Below are 18,562 nucleotides of genomic sequence, written 5' to 3'. Positions count from 1 at the left end.
AATCAAGACATACATGTACCAGCTATTTTAAAAAGTTATTGTGTCATGATTTATCTTTACCAGGGATAGACTTTAACTTTTTTATCTCACTCGCCCTTTGCATGGGCAAATAAACTCAAACTTTCACTTGTCCGAATGAAAAACTTGGTTGTCCGAATTTTTTAAAACTCTAATCCGCCTAGCAACCAGTAATTTTAATTAGCTATCTCTCTCTCTCTGTCTGTCAATCAGTGAATCCTTACAGAAAATAGGTACATTTCAGGTACCTTATTCGAGTACACTGTGGGGTACACATTGGGTACCATAAAAAGTACCCGGAATGTACCCAAAAGGTACCCAAAACACTAGCCTATTTGGAACCGGACTTTAAATTTTTAGATCACCTGAGGAAGCTCAGGTGACCTATTGCGATTGGTTTTCGTCCGTCGTCGTGCGTTAACAATTAAACATTTTTAACTTCTTCTTAATAACTACCAGTCCAACTCTTTTCAAATTTGGTATGAAGCATTATTGGGACAAGGGGGACATACATTGTAAATTTCAGGACTCCACCACCACTGTGGCCCTAGGGGTGGGGCAAAAACTGCCCAAAATTGACCAATTTTCATAAATCTTCTTCTCAAGAACCACACAAATGTAAGAAAAACTAAAATGCATAGTATTGTAGAGGAGGAAAGCCTCTACCAAAATTGTAAATTTCATGATCCCCGGGAGAGGGGTTCTGACCCCAGGGCGGGGTCAAACTTGTTATATAGTGTTTATGTGTAAAACACTTAAATAACATTTTCTTTAGTGCTTTTGATACTAAATTGAAACTAAATGGATATAGCAGGTAGTCTTTTACCAAAATTGTAAATTTGATTTTCCCTAGAGTAAGGGTTTTGACCCCAGGGTAGGGCCAAACTTAGTATATAGTATTTATGTGTAAGTTTGCTGATACTGTATAAAATATAAATGCATACTTAAGAATAGCAGAAAAGGATGTACAAAAAATGGTGAATTCCACAACCCATTGTTATCACTTTAGGATGAGTCCAAATTAGCTATATATTTTGATGTTAATACACATTATTTAAAGTCTTTCATCAGTGTATGCATTTTTGAGGGCAGTGAAGTTTTAAGAACAAATTTTTGTTTTATACTGTTGCTGAACATTAGAATTTAGCTTAGATATTCAGAACAGAAATTTTTTTCTAGATTTCATAGCCCATGGAAGTAGTGATACTTTTTCACTAGTATTCAGGTGACCGATAAGGCCTGTGGGCCTCTTGTTAACTTTTTAGCTCACCTGAACCGAAGGTTCAAGTGAGCTATTCTGATCACATTTTGTCCGGCATCCGTCTGTCTGTCTGTCCGTATGTCCGTCTGTCCGTAAACTTTTCACATTTTCGACTTCTTCTCCAGAACCACTGGGCCAATTTCAACCTAACTTGGCCAAAAGCATCCTTGGGTGAAGGGCTTTCAAGTTTGTTCAAATGAAGGGCCATGTCCCTTTCAAAGGGGAGATAATCACAAAAATGCAAAAATAGGGTGGGGTTATTTAAAAATCTTCTTCTCAAGAACCACTGGGCCAGAAGAGCTGAAATTTACCTGAAAGCTTCCTGACATATTGCAGATTCAAGTTTGTTCAAATCATGGCCCCCGGTGGTAGGATGGGGCCACAAGGGGGGATCAAAGTTTTACATACAAATATATCGGGAAAAACTTTAAAAATCTTCTTCTCAAGAACCACTAAGCCACAAAAGCTGAGATTTACATGAAAGCTTCCTGACATAATGCAGATTCAAGTTTGTTCAAATCATGGGCCCCTGGGGTTGGATGGGGCCACAATAGGGGATCAAAGTCTTACATACAAATATATAGGAAAAATCTTTTAAAATCTTCTTCTCAAGAACCACTACGCCAGAAAAGCTGATTTTTACATGAAAACTTTCTGACATAGTGCAGATTCAAGTTTGTTCAAATCATGGCCCCCGGGGATAAGATGGGGCCCCAAGGGGTGTATCAAAGTGTTACACACAAATATATAGGGAAAAACTTTAAAAATCTTCTTCTCAAGAACCACTAAGCCAGAAAAGCTGATATTTACATGAAAGCTTCCTGACATAATGCAGATTCAAGTTTATTCAAATCATGGGCCCCGGGGGTTGGATGGGGCCACAATAGGGGATCAAAGTTTTACATACAAATATATAGGAAAAATCTTTAAAAATCTTCTTCTCAAGAACCACTGAGTCAGAAAAGCTGATTTTTACATGAAAACTTTCTGACATAGTGCAGATTCAAGTTTGTTCAAATCATGGCCCCCGGGGATAGGATGGGGCCACAAGGGGGGATCAAAGTTTTGCACACAAATATATAGGGAAAAACTTTAAAAATATTCTTCTCAAGAACCACTAAGCCAGAAAAGCTGAGATTTACATGAAAGCTTCCTGACATAATGCAGATTCAAGTTTGTTCAAATCATTGCCCCCGGGAGTTGGATGGGGCCACAATAGGGGATCAAAGTTTTACATACAAATATATAGGAAAAATCTTTAAAAATCTTCTTCTCAAGAACCACTGAGTCAGAAAAGCTGAGATTTATATGAAAGCTTCCTTATATAATGCAGATTCTAAATTGTTGAAATCATGGCCCCCGGGGATCGGATGGGGCCACAATAGGGGATCAAAGTTTTACATACAAATATATGGGGACAATCTTTAAAAAATTTCTTCTCAAGAACCACTGAGCCAGAAAAGCTGAGATTTATATGAAAGCTTCGTTATATAATGCAGATTCTAAATTGTTAAAGTTATGGTCCCCGGGGATCGGATGGGGCCACAATAGGGGATCAAAGTTTTACATACAAATATATAGGGAAAATCTTTAAAAATCTTCTTCTCAAGAACCACTGAGCCAGAAAAGCTGAGATTTATATGAAAGCTTCCTGATATAGTGCAGATTCTAAATTGTTAAAATTATGGCCCCCGGGGGGTCGGATGGGGCCACAATAAGGGGTCAAAGTTTTACATACAAATATATAGGAAAAATCTTCTTCCCAAGAACCACTGAGCCAGAAAAGCTGAGATTTATATGAAAGCTTTCTGATATAGTACAGATTCTAAATTGTTAAAATCATGGCCCCTGGGGGTCGGATGGGGCCACAATAGGGGTTCAAAATTTTACATACAAATATATAGGAAAAATCTTTAAAAATCTTCTTCCCAAGAACCACTGAGCCAGAAAAGCTGAGATTTATATGAAAGCTTCCTGATATAGCACAGATTCTAAATTGTTAAAATCATGGCCCCCGGGGATCGGATGGGGCCACAATAGGGGGTCAAAGTTTTTTTGGGTTTTTTTTTGTTTTGTTTTTTTTTTTTCGTTTTTTTTTTTTTGTTTTCTTGATATAGTACAGATTCAAGTTTGTTAAAATCATGGACCCCGGGGATTGGATGGGGCCTCAAAGGGGGGGGCATCAAAGTTTTACATACAAATTCATAGGAAAAATCTTTTAAACTCTTCTTCTCAAGAACCACTGAGCCAGAAAAGCTGAGATTTATATGAAAGCTTCCTGATATAGTGCAGATTATAAATTGTTAAGATCATGGCCCCCGGGGGTCGGATGGGGCCACAATAGGGAATCAAAGTTTTACATACAAATATATAGGAAAAATCTTTAAAAATCTTCTTCCCAGAACCACTAAGCCAGAAAACCTGAGATTTATATGAAAGCTTTCTGATATAGTACAGATTCAGGTTTGTTAAAATCATGGCCCCCTGGGGTAGGATGGGGCCACAATAGGGGATCAAAGTTTTACATACAAATATATAGGAAAAATCTTTAAAAATCTTCTCAAAAACCATTGGACCAAAGAAGTTCACATTTACATGAAAGCTTTCTGACATAGTGTAGATTCAAGTTTGCAAAAACCATGGCCTCCAGGGGTAGGTTTGGGGCCATAATAGGGACTACGGTTTTACATGCAAATAGATATGGAAAATCTTCTGATATGGACCAAGGTGACTCAGGTGAGCGATGTGGCCCATGGGCCTCTTGTTCTTGATGACTATCATTCCAATTCTTTTCAAATTTGGTATGAAACATATTTGGAACAAAGGGAACATAAATTGTAAATTTCAGGATTCCTGCACCCCTGGGGCCTTAGGGGCAGGGCAAAAATTACCAATTTTCAAAAATCTTATCAAGAACAACACATGTATGAAAAACTAAATGCATAGTGATGTAGAGCAGGAAGGCCTCTACCACAGTTGTTAAGTTCATGATCCTGGGGGTAGGGGTTATGACCCCAGGGCAGGGCCAAACTTGTTATATAGTGTTGATGTGTAAAACACTTAAATAACATTTTCTTTAGTGCTTTTGATACTAAACTGAAACTAAATGGATAGAGCAGGTAGTCTTACCAAAATTGTAAATTTGATTTTCCACAGACTAAGGGTTTTGACCCCAGGGTGGGGTCAAACTTTGTATCTATAGTATTTATTTGTAAGTTTGCTGATACTGTATAAAATCTAAATGCATACTTAGAAATAGCAGAAAAGGATGCACAAAAAATGGTGAATTTCACAACCCAGGGTTATGACTTTAGGATGAGTCCAAATTAGTCATATATGTTGATGTTTTAATGTTAATCTATTATTTTTAAAAAAGCCTTTCATCAGTGTATGCACTTTTGAGGGCAGTGAAGTTTTAAGAACACATCTTGTTTTATACTGTTTGTGAACATTATTAGCTTAGATAGTCAGAACAGGAATTTTTTTCTAGATTTCATAGCCCATGGAAGTAGTGATACTTTTTCACTCGTATTCAGGTACTTTTTCGGGTACATTATTCTTTCCCATACAACTTTTTAAGTTTTTAATGTTTGGAGTACACTTTGGGTACTTTGGGGGTAAACATTGGGTACCGTAAAAAGTACCCGGAATGTACCCAAAAGGTACCTGGAATGTATCCAAAAGGTACCCAAAACAATACCCTATTTGGAACCACACTTTCATTTTGACTGAGTTTACTCAGGTGACCTATTGCAAGTGGTTTTTGTCCGTCGTGCATTAACAATTGAACATTTTTAACTTAAATTTGATGATTCCAGGAGTAGGGGTTTTGGTATCAGGGTGGGGCCAAAATGGTCAGTTATTAAATGTGTGAACAATAGGCATTTTTATCTTCTTGATAACTATCATTCCAATTCTTTTCAAATTTGGTATGAAACATATTTGGAACAAAGGGAACATAAATTGTAAATTTCAGGATTTCTGCACCCCTGGGGCCTTAGGGGCGGGGCAAAAACTGCCCAAAAATGACCAATTTTCAAAAATCTTCTCAAGAACCAAACATATGTAAGAAAAACTAAATGCATAGTGATGTAGAGCAGGAAGGCCTCTACCAAAATTATAAATTTGATGATCCCCGGAGTAGGGATTCTGACACCAGGGCGGGGCCAAACTTGTTATATAGTGTTGATGTGTAAAACACTTAAATAACATTTTCTTTAGTGCTTTTGATACTAAATTGAAACTAAATGGATATTTAGAAAGAGCAGGTAGTCCTTTACGAAAATTGTAAATTTCATGATTCCCGGGGTAGGAGTTCTGACCCCAGGGTGGGGCAAAACTTTGTATATATAGTGTTTATGTGTATAACACTTAAATAATATTTTCTTTAGCGTTATTGATACTAAATTGAAACTAAATGGATATTTAGAAAGAGCAGGTAGTCCTTTACCAAAATTTTAAATTTGATGATCCCCGGGGTAGGGGTTCTGACCCCAGGTTGGGACCAAACTTAGTATACACTACCTATCTGTAAGTTTGCTGATACTGTATAAAATTTAAATGCATACTTAGGAATAGCAGAAAAGGATGTACAAAAAATTGGTAATTTTGCACATCTTGTTTTATACTGTTGCTGAACTTTAGAATTTAGCTTAGATATTCAGAACAGGATTTTTTTCTCTCTAGATTTCACAGCCCTTGGGAGTAGTGATACTTTTTCACTAGTGCTCAGGTGACCGATAAGGCTTGTTGGCCTCTTGTTTTTTTACCTCCAGGCGGGTACTTTTTTGGGTACATTTTTCTTTCCCAAACCTTTGTCTAAAATAGAAGGATTGTTTAGTTTCCAAGTTGTACATGCACGTCATCGGAGGCATGGGTAGTGTAATGATTCCGGATATTTGAGGTACGACCATGCGGAGTTCTCAATTTGTCACTTTACATTACGGATCTCATTTGTGTATAAATACTGAGACTCCGCAGTCGTCTGTGTCATTTTGTTGCTAGCGTTCAGCAGAGGAAGGAAGAAGAAAACAGTGTAAGTTTGTAAATTAAGGTAGGTAAATACTATTAGAAATTTCTGTCAATCAAAGTTGTTTTTTTTTTATTTAAATAACTTTAACAACTCATAAACTAACTAAAAAGCCCATATAAGACATACCTTTGCAGGTTTATTTTTATACTATGTGCTACAGAGCACATATACCCCCAAATGGAAAAGCCAAATTCTAACACAAGAATGCATCATCTCATGTTTTATTAAAAATATGCACCAAAGCACATCATATTAAGCTATAATATATAAAATCCAATAGCTATTCATTTACTGAGAGAATTTTTAAAGATATTCAATTCAAAACATACACAATTGCTGTTTAATCTGCTCACATCCTTCAGAAAAAAATCACAGAATATCGCAATTTTGAAAAATTCTCAAAATCTAAATTGTTTACATTGCCAGTTTTTCTTTAAAAATATTTAAAATTATATCTAAGGTTAACAAAAAAACATATTTTACCATAGTTGACCAGAGATATTTTGCAAAATGGTATCTTGAATATGTAAACCCCCATTTTTAAATTTAAGTTTTACAATTATTCTTTGCACACTTTGAAAATAGTAAATTGTAACAGCAAATACAGTCTTAAAATCAAGATTAACAGAATATGACAATATACATGTATATATATGTAAAACATACTGAAAATTTTGTCCTACCAGACAATTAGAACACAAGGGGTGGGGGGGGGGGGTGCACCCCCACCCCTTCCTTTTTCTCACAATTTTTTTGGTGTGTGTGTTAATCTTTTTTTGTTTGGCTATCAATCATATAATACATAAAAATACATACATGCTATCTCATACTTATAGAAAAAATAAATATAGTGTAACATATTTGTAGATTCTAGCAACTACAGCTCATGTACAAATAATTTTGTTTCTTGAAAGTACTTGTGAAGAAGAGTTCAAATATTCAACAACTTTGCTGATGATTTTCTGAGGATTTATAATTCTGGGTTTCTTTGAACCAAACACACTCCCTAAAATTCAGTGTGAATTCCACTGTGAGGATCACACCTATGTATGATTTTTAACTTGTTCAGGCTTAGATTGCAAACTATGAGCCTTTTAAGCCTATGAGCCTTTCAATGTAGATATTACATTGCTTTGTACCATTGGAGCTAGTGAGGACTTCACACTATAATAATTCATGGTAAATATATCTAAGATTCACATTTGAATGCTAAATTTGACTCGTACAATTCTCGTAAACTACAAACATCAAACAAAGAAGTTATAACTGGAACTTTCTAGTCGGCGTTTAAAATTTAAAACCGGATACGTAAAAGTACGGACTTTCCTTAAATAAAGTACAATTCCTCGCCTGTTCTTACAGTTAGAGAGTGAATTTGGAAGGCCATCAGAAATCTGGCCTGCCACGAAGAGGTTGACCTCCAGTAAAGTGGCTAGCCATAGTTTGTTTTCTTTGGTCTCGTCCGCATTGGCTGAACAGACCGTCGTCCAGGCCGCTGTACTCATTGTCCGTCCTGAATAAGGCATCCTACAGTGAGCGTAGTGGTTGAAGGGCTACCACATATACTGTCCGTCCTGAATAAGGCGTCCTACAGTATAGGGGGGTAATCCGAGAGCGACTGGGCTCTACATTTTGTTAAGTTAGCACTACCAGTTATCGTTGCTTGCCTCTGATTGATATAGTGATTCTCTGTTCGATTATAATTAACCTAGATAAGGTTAGAACATATTTGTATAGTTTGTCAGTCCACTAAAATCATACCAATTAGTTTAAATTAGTTATTGTTGAATACCCCAAACCCTGGAATTGACCAGGTACGATCCCAGAATTTAATGTAAATACGTTACACTGTGTCTGGCGAGTAGATATTTAGTTGATGCAAATCGCGGGTTATGACAAGTGCCAGGTAGAAAATAAAATCGTCTCAGTGTCCGACAATAGACGTATTTAGACTAGCGAATTTCATTGTCCTACTTTACAAAGGACACGTTATCCTTGCTTTCCTTATATGTCATGTGCAGTGAAGATCATCAGACACAAATGTGAAAGGGATAAGAATCGGGGGAATTTCGGATTATCAGTGATCATGACTGGCATGAAATCAAAGAATCTACAAGATACACTAGTGTGTAAATCACTTACTTAATGGTAGTCTCTTCAGGATAACACCACGAACTCCCTCGAGTCCCTGTTGAAGGCTATTCTTTGTCTGTTCATAATGTTTACGCTAGGTTACAACATCATAAACATGGCGTCTGCATGCTGACTATGCGCGGGAAGTCTGAGTGTACACCCGATGCTTTTTATCAGGAACCCGATCTCAATTTAATTTACAGTTGATAGAGCCAAGTACTGTTAAGACCCGCTCTGGATTGATTGGTTAATTAATTAATAAGTTAACTAGTTTATAAAAATAATATGAAGATCTTCAATAATTTCCTTCTGCAGGGACATCTTTTGACATACAGTGTATATCAATATTTAAAATATATATATATATATATATATATATATATATATATATATATATATATATATATATATATATACAAAGCACTAAAATGACCAACGACACGAACAACGAGATTGTCAAATTTTCGGGACGGGTCGTCTTCTTCAGGACAAACGAAAACAATTACATAATGTGGTCAATATCAACAGAGCATAATAACAAAAACTACATATAAATACATCTAACACTACAACTACACTAATCTACAACCGTATTTACAACGCAGACTACATGTTTTTGGTCTTTAGGCTTGCCAATCAATGTTAAAAGTGGAGCGAATTTGGACATGCCTTATTCGTCCAAAGAGCTGATCCAAAATATCCGCAAAGAAAAACAATAAACTTAATTAATCTCAAGTGAAACGAGTTAACCCAATTACGTCGACAAACAGTAAAGCTAACTCGTACCCAGAGAGATTCTATTTTAACCATGCATAATTTATAAAAGATAATAATAAGTAACAAATACAAAAAAATAAATAAATAATAAATAAATGAAAATAAGCTATGTAAACGAAGTAAGAGATGAACAAAGTTTAAGAGAAAGACAATGTAAACAAAAAGTTTGAATAAGTTAACAAAATGGACCAACTCCAAACAAAAACAAAAAATAGGCAGCCCAGGAAATTGATGTCTACCCTAGACATGATAAGTACGGGAATGTCTGTTGTTGATTATTTTAAAATGTAACGCCTGAGGATTATAAAATGAAAGCGCTTGCGTTCAATTTTTAACTTTGTGTACTGTTTATTCTATTTCTTTTAATATTTTATACCGGACACTGTGATTTTTTTAAAAACACAATTTGGATGTGGGGGGGGGGGGATTAATTGAAAATTAAATTCAGTGACTGTCACATAATTGTTTTCTTATGAAATTGCTGCAGACTAATATACAATCATGTAGCATTAAAATTGCTGCAGACTAATATACAATCATGTAGCATTATCAAGTTCAAAAGACTATCTTACTACGAGGTCTCTACAATTATTTGTTTTTAATTGTTATGTTGTTTAAAATGGAAAATAGCTTTCCATTTAGAGGTTTTGGCATGGATCCCTTCTGCATGTAATCCTTCAGATTTTCTTTAACTATAGCTACCTTAATGGCAGAACAAAAACAATTATATAGATAAATTAAAAGTGGGTACATAATGCTGGTACAATTCACTATAAAAGCTTTCTTATTTCAAAATCAGTTATGAAATTAATTGTTTAAGGTAGCGACGGATAGCAACCACGTGATCAGTAAAAATTGTGTATTTTCACGTGAATTCATTTTCCGGAATTCCTTACTCCGTCATAGAATAGTCGAAAAACAAAAAGGGGTTCCGAAAGTGTTTTGTTGCTGTGACTGACTCGCCTACAGAAAATATGCACATACCACATAAGTATACGTCAATGTCTGTAATAATGGTAGATCAAATGTTTCATCTGTGTGAAACTTTTTGCTAATCGAAATGTTAAACCAACCACCAATCCATGTACATAGATGCGCTACGTAAACAAAGTTGTTGATTGATGCATCGTAATGTCCGAGTGCTGCATGCTGAGAGATTAAATACTGTTTATACAGTCATTGAGAGGCTAAACAAAGTTTCTTGTAAGAAGAGGAAGTTGGTGGATGCATTCAACTTGGACAACGAAATCATAGTTTCGTTTGGTGAGTGAAAAAAAATGCCATAAATTTGTATTCAAAAGTTCAACTCACATTTCCTCTGCTATTTCACAACGCGATTTATAATAACATCTGGAAGTTTAAACACACGACATACAGTAGATGTATTATTTTGTATGTATATATGTATTCCATATGTGCATAAAATATAACTCCCACCTGTGCATGTGATTGTAAACGAACGGATGTCATGTAAATGTATACCACATTTGTAAACATGGGCTCTCACAACTCTTTTATTAAGAAAATAATAATATCGTTATGAAAATAACTGTTACGAAAATAACATACCTTGAACTACATGTATAAAAGTAATGAAAAACAAATATCTGTATAGACCTACTATCTAGGGGTATGAGGGAACCGGATAAAAAGTGGAAGGGGAGGGGCATGTGTTGAATTATAATTCCCTAGACTATAGTATACATATACTATTACTTTGAAATTTCAGTGACCCAAGAAATATATCAAACCTGAAGTTTCGTGTTTCACACAAACATGTAGGTTGGCAAAACCTTTTTAAATAATGTAAATTTATCACAAGTCTGCATATGCCCTCTCATAGGCAAATGTATGCACTGTATGTATAAGTAAGATATGTATACTACACGTATGCCCTTCTCTTGACCCACATTTTGTAAATAAAACAGATATGATAAGTCTATGGCAGTTTATGAAAACATATATACATGTCATCTCATTGCAATTTATAATTTTGAAACATCAGTATTTAAATTTTAACTGAATGTGTTGAGACACAGTTTTAAAATTCACATTGTCTGACGCAATCTAATTACTCAATGGTATAATATAGACCTAACTGTGCAAATATCAATTATGATGATCTTTTTTCTAGGCATTAGCCTGAAGACCGAGGGAGGTTAGATAGGACCAGTGCAGGTTGAAGTGGATTTCGAGTCAACAAGTATAACAGCAAGAGAGGTACTATATTTTTTTTGGATAAACATTTGTAAAGACAATTCTGAGTATATCAGATATTCATCTTTTTTGCTATATTTAAATATATTTATCTATATTTTGAACAGGTACTCCATTTACAGTGATGATGACATATCCCCTGGACCCCCACAACTCCACAAATTTAAAAATGTTTGATCAAGTTCCGAAGATTAAAGAACTACTGCAAAATTTGGGACTGGATGAAAAACATCAATTCACTTATATGAGCTCAGAACAGTGGATGTTATACAACATACTTTAAACTAAATTGTGAATTTAAGGGAAAACAAGTACATGTCATGTACTCGTATATTACAAGTACATGCCTTTTGAAAGACAATAATATTGCATAGATGTAAAGGAAATTTCAATGTTGATTATTCTTTCTTAGATATATTAGTAAAAAAAAATGTGCACATGATAGAATATCAATTTTATAACTTCAATCAATGTGTTTGAATTTTCCTTGTAATTCAAAATTTAGTTGAAACATGCATCATTGATACATTAATGTATATCAAATTTTAAAAAAAGTTTTATAATGGAACTAATTCACCCCCCCCCCCTTTATACATACAGTGAACATAGACCTTCACCTGGGGAAAACTTCAGTTAGTTAATGCAATATACATGTACATGCATTCTCAGTTATCCAATAGTGAGTTTTTGGTTCCAAGTGAAACTACAATTAGAAATCTTAAACTTATGAAAGACACACCTATCTGTGAGGGTAAGATGACTCAGATGGACTTACATGTAGTGATCCATGGGCAGTCCATGGGTCTCTTTCCATTGATATTAATTATTTATTGAAATATGAAATGGTTATTTAAACATATTTGATGTATTATACTGTATAGTGATATAAATTTCTATCAAAAAATATGTATAGGTAATAGATTTGGTCCAGTTATTACAAGAAATTGTATGAAAAATAACTAAATATTTAGGCAATCATTGTGAGTGCGAAAAGGTCAACTGCAATAGCACACACTTATCATTCTTAAATGGCTCATAGAAACTTCTAGTATTGTGAGTTTGAATGCTCAATATGGTAATTTGGGAATGTTTAATCATTTAAGGTCAATAGTTTATCTCTGCTGACTGTATCTCTTAAAATTCATTTCTAGAAGGGAGGGGGTAGGGTTACAAAATCTGACATAGTTTCAGATTAAACCTCATTTGGTATATTTTTTTCTATTCAATATTTTAGATACTACTTGACTTATTGTAAAAATGAAATAAAATCAGAAATTTTATGAGCAGAATTTTGTTGTCAGAAAATGTATGCCTGATAGTATTTGAGAAACGCCATATTTAGGGTAAATTTGGCCAATTGCCAAGTCGAATCATGCCAATGTTTTCCTTAGATGCATTTTGAATTTCTAATCCATGTTGATTTTTTATCTGTTTGTGTTTAATTTACATAACTATATATGACAAACAATATTTCTGGTGTCAATAAAATTTTTATTGGCTTTTGTGTTAATTTGCTCAATTTTGGCATTTTTTGCCTTTTGGGGCTGCAAAAGAGGGGATTTCACTCTCGCTTTCCTCGAAAATTAACCTGATTACTTTTGTTGATTTTTTGATATGTTTTAGGATAAAGTCAAAATGTTAAAATAAATAAAATTGAAAAAAATTCAATGAGCGGTTTTTTTGGGGCTAGCTATCAATAGCTACCTTAAGTAATTTTCCAATGGGTACTTTCCGAGTACATCAGAACTTCGTTTTATTTTTGTTGGTTACAATATGGGTACATTTTTACATATTTTATTTTCATATTGTTTGTATCTGTTGTGAAATTACAAGGTTTATTTAAATGGGTACATTTCGGGCACATTTTCAATAGTCACATTTAAAGTTGGTACATTACGGGTACATTTTAACTTTTTAATTTACCCAAGGTACATTTCTGGTATACATTTCAACATTAATATTTTTTGTTGGGTACATTTCGGTTACATTTTAACTTAGTAACTTTAAAGTGGGTACATAACGAATACATTTTAACTTCCATAATTGATACCCTGGGTACAATTCGGGTACATTTGAACATTGATATTTTTCTGTTGGGTACATTTCAGGTACATTTTAACATTTCAATTTTTAATCTGGGTACATTTCGGGTTCTTTTTACAATCGTCGGGTACATTATGGGTACCGTTGAAAAATTACTAAGTTTTTTGCGGGTACTTTTTGGGTACATTTTTCAAGGAAAAGGTTGCTTCGGGTACCTTACGGATACATTTTGGGTACCTTTTGGGCACATCTCATTTCTGTAAGGGAACTCGTCTATGCGTATGCCTGGAATTTTATTATTAAGTCAATGATTGGCATCATGTGACTTCCTGAAATTCATACGATATACGGTAATAAAACAAAACAATTATTGTAAACAGTGAATTGATACTGACAACACATGATCATGTATAATGATAATTCAAACTATCCAAAAACTGATTTCAATACAGAAAAAATTGCTGTTTATAACACAGAATGCACCAAACAAATAGTACTCTGATATAAATTACAATAAATATAAAGAGCATCTGTAGTGCACAACAAAACAGAGTTATTGCCCCTGAAGTTACAAAAAGTTTGAGTGCAACTAGTTTGCATCTTATGAGCAAAAATAATATCTATACATGGTCTTACTATATGTCATATATATCTTTATACTATCGTTGAATTATATTGCACAATACTGTAATTCTGTAAACATAGTTTGCATATATATTTGGGACATGAACTACGTACACATGTGTTTACTCGGAGAACATACTTTATATATTGTATCAATTCAAATAATACACGTTTTCAAACAAATGTATGGAATGTGCTAGTGTTCATCATTGCCTTACCAAATAAGTAGTTTCTCTAGGAAACAGCAGTTCAGTACAATGTCCAGCGAAACAGGAACATACCCATATTCTTCCCAGCGAGCTCGTGCATACACAAAAAATATATGTGCCCTTAAAACTATGACGTAACACGCAGATAGCGTGTACAAATTGGCGCAAAAATTAAATGTCGAAATTGGCTGCTACAGCACAAGTGTTAGATAAACATTGCCATTGTGTCAAGCATGAATGTAAAATGGGGTGCGGTCCATAGCATACTACACACAATGAAAAGTAATTGTGTTTTCAATTTGTTTGTACTTCAAACAAACCATTGGCAATGACAGGCATATGCTACATGTATATTTCCGAACGTACAAGGGATGAAGGAGGGGAAGGGGGCATGGTTTTACTGTCGTTGTTCCCTGTCCCCACATTTTGTTTTCGCTGAACGATCTTTTCATATAAAAAATGCATTTAGTTTTTCGGCGAGATGCCTCTTCATTATTTCTAACAGCGGTTTGAACATTACCATTTTAAAAATTACTTTTGTAACTTTTAAGTGCCTATAGCTTGAGATTCTCATTGAGCTAGCTTATACATTTACATGGTGTAAATATTATATATTTATTGCGAGTCAGTTCTGTTACGTTTTTTTTTTTTTCATAGTAGAACTCCTACACAAGCTGCGAATCTTAGACTTAAAAGCTAAGGTTATTTACATTTTCATATAAAGAACTGTTTTATAAAATTAAAACAATAGCAATGTGTATTATATCTCATTCAGACAAACGGATGAGTTTCCTTTGCAATATGAATATGAGCTTTTACACAAGGAGTGTAATACACACTGATGAGTACAGTGTTTAATGTACCTGTGTACAAACTCTTGGAGGTTTTTTTTTTAGATTTACGTATAACAAACAATCACTACAATGCCTAAATGTAAATCCATGCATATATGTTAGTCTAATTTATCATATTCGATTTAGTATATCCTCTTGCACTAACTTTCATGTTAAATATGAGCTCTTTCCACTCTTGTTGATAATTAACGCAGCATTCAGTTTCAAAGTTATTAATATTGCACATGTATGATGAACATCTTTTTTAAATAACTTCCTAAATTTTGTTTTCAGTTATACATGTATTTATCTGACTTATTTGGATTCACATTCTCTCCAACCTGATTTTGAATTGAAATCAACTTCATTATTGATTACAAAAAATAATTCCACTTTCATGGTTTAATTGCTATATACATAGAGGATATCTATATTGCGTGTTTTGATATTTGGTTTATCCAAGGAGTTGATATGGTGTATTTATTTGCGAGGCTTCCCGAGTGAATAAATACACCATATCAACGAGTTGGGTAAACCAAAATATCAAAATACGCAATTATAGATGTTCTATTTATCTCACATCTTCTTTTCGCTTAATTTTGAGCTGTTTCAGCTGATTGAATTTGTTTTGAATCCGTGGCTCAGGCGTCGTACTTATCAATCTTCCTTACGCAGGAAAAAGCAGTGCGCTTATAATCGATTCATGTATATTACAAAGGGCATTTTTATAAAAAGAAACCATAGATGAAAATTGTTTTAGAAGGGATTATAGTTTATAATTGATAATGCCATTCCAACAAAATAACAACTATTGACCGAGTATTTATTTTTTTGACATATGCCTGACCTTCTGATAAAAGTTTGATGTCGCTGTCTCTTTGGGCATACTATAAAACCTGGCCTGGCCCCATTGGCCTCGCCTGGCCTCAAAATTGGCCTGGCCCCAATTTTGGCCTCAAATTATGCTCCATTCCAAATTTTGGCCTGGCCTCAAAAGTTGGCCTGGCCTCAAATTTGGCCTCTAAAAAAATTTTTGGCCTGAACCCCAAAAAAATTTATTAATTAAAAATTTCAATTGAATTCATTGATTTATTATTGGTTTTAGTTTTTCAAAGTCATATCACATAAATGATACGTTTCTGTTGTTTTGTAAATGTGCACTTTGAAATAATCATGAACTACCACCAATCTGATTGATTTTATTGATTATCTTTTGATCAGTGTATTGAATAAATCATTTTCTTTTCCCTTCATATTTGTATGTACTAGTACACAACAAAACCGATTCCACAACTAATGAAACAATTGGCATATTGATTTTGTTCCAGAATTATGATTAATTTCATTGATTTATTATTGATGTTAGTTTTTCAAAGTTGTAGAAATAAAATGATATATGTACATTAGAATAAACATGAAATACTACCAATCTGATTGATTTTATTGATTATCTATTGGTTAGTTTATTGACAAAATCATTTGCTTTTCCCTTCCTAACTTATGTACTAGTACACCAAAAAGTATACTGATGAAATGATTGATTTATTGATATATTTTGTATTCAATAGAATTCAATTTGATATCAATTTACATATTATGAAAGTGTTACAATTGTGTTGTCATTATAATGAGCAGCGCACATTCAGAACAGAGCTTGTGGTCTTAATGTTTTCAGTGTGCAGATACCACGCATTTAGTGTTACTTGTTTAATTTCCAATGCATGATAAATGACATTTTTAAAAATCAAAATAAACATAGTGAAGTATTTGCTAGGCTAATGATAATAGCCAATGATCTAAGGATTTTAGATTTGTATTTTAGTCTCCATTTATCTATACTTTACGTAGAATAAACAATGTTGATTAAAACGGATATGATGTATTATAAATATTTCTTTCTTGATTTCATAATTCAGTTTCAATATTCATTGCAAAAGTGACAAGTTCCCATGCTCTGAAGGCCTGCCCTGTCAGGATAAAGGGAATATCTATCACCATATTAAAGAATGGTGATGAAAACTTTGCTGAAGTTGGAAATTCCATTGTACAGAAACAATGGAGCAGTCCAACATTTGCAAATGGGGTGTGTTTGATACAACAGAAATATATTAATTAGTAACTCTCATCTTATGATTGTGCCTAAACTAAATAAGGTATACAAAATTGTCTGTCTGAATTTTCAAAATTGTGATTTTATTCTGGTTTTGTGATAAAGCAACAGTAAAACAGAACTAATTACAATCATTACATTGAGTCTGTCCACCGGCCCTCTTCTTATTTTATATCAAAGCCTGCATTAGTTAACCCCAAAGAAATCGTTTGTACCTCTATCTAATCACTGCAGCAGCTCAGATACATGTAATGCTCATAATATTGTCTTATAATGGAGAGAAAAAAGTTTATGCATCTACAATTTCACAAAGTGTAGCTTTAATTTTGTTCTTAATGTTTTTAGACTGTCATCAAAATCATCTTTTCATTCTGATAATTAATGAAAAGAAACGTTCTGTGTAGAGCTGTGTGACATTTCAAACCGTATATCGTAGATTAACCTCAACCTTGACTTCCTGTCAAGACTGGTGCTGTAGAACTCTGTGTTAAATTAATGTTGTAAATGATCTGATATCCCACTACAGTACTAGTGTTACATGTTTAGTTCAAATAGTTTAAACAGATATGAACATCCTCAATTCATCAAAAGTTGTAGTTTCAATCTGTATGATTTATGGTAGTATTTTTATTCTTGGATATCAAACTCATTGTTCTTATCAATGAGAGTGACTAAGGCGGTACACTACATTGCAGTGTGTGAAGTGTGATGATTCATCATTAAACTAGTGTGAATTTGTGTTTTAAATTCATTATCAATAAGTGAAGTGGATCATTAATAAAATGAAAGTTTTCAATGTCATATTTACAAAACAACACAAACATATCATTTATGTACAACAATTTTGAAAAATCAAAAACCAATAATAAAACAATGAAATCAATCATAATTGGGGAAAATCAATAAGCCAATCATTTCATTACTTCCGTATACTTTTTTGATGTGTACTAGTACATATGGTAGAAAGGGAAAAATTATTTAATCAATAAACTGATCAATAGATATTCAATAAAATCAATCAGATTGGTGGTAGTTCATGATTATTTTAATGTGCACATTCACAAAATAACACAAACATATAATTCATGTTCAACAATTTTGAAAAAAACAAAACCAAAATTAAATCAATGAAATTAATCATAATTCTGGAAAAAAAAAATCACTATGCCAATCTATCATTAGATGTGTATATGTTTTGTGGTACGTGTATACTAGTACATACAGATATGAAGGGAAAAGATTTGATCAATAAACTGATCAATAGATATTCGATAAAATCAATCAGATTGGTGGTAGTTCATGATT

At 33.6% G+C, this 18,562-nt stretch overlaps 1 protein-coding gene and 1 long non-coding RNA gene across 4 annotated transcripts in view; both read left to right on the top strand.

The window, feature by feature from the left end:
• Window positions 1-18,562, top strand: part of LOC130051844 (ester hydrolase C11orf54 homolog) — a 227,025-nt gene that overhangs the window by 178,585 nt on the left and 29,878 nt on the right. The window lies entirely within an intron of this gene.
• On the top strand, window positions 10,019-13,103 carry LOC130051893 (uncharacterized). The gene is made up of 3 exons (XR_008800153.1): window positions 10,019-10,484; window positions 11,356-11,441; window positions 11,546-13,103. It is a non-coding gene; the product is annotated as an uncharacterized LOC130051893 (long non-coding RNA).

The sequence above is a fragment of the Ostrea edulis genome, chromosome 1, assembly GCF_947568905.1.
Source record: "Ostrea edulis chromosome 1, xbOstEdul1.1, whole genome shotgun sequence".
NCBI lineage: Eukaryota > Metazoa > Mollusca > Bivalvia > Ostreida > Ostreidae > Ostrea > Ostrea edulis.
This window is presented reverse-complemented; position numbering and strand designations above follow the sequence as displayed.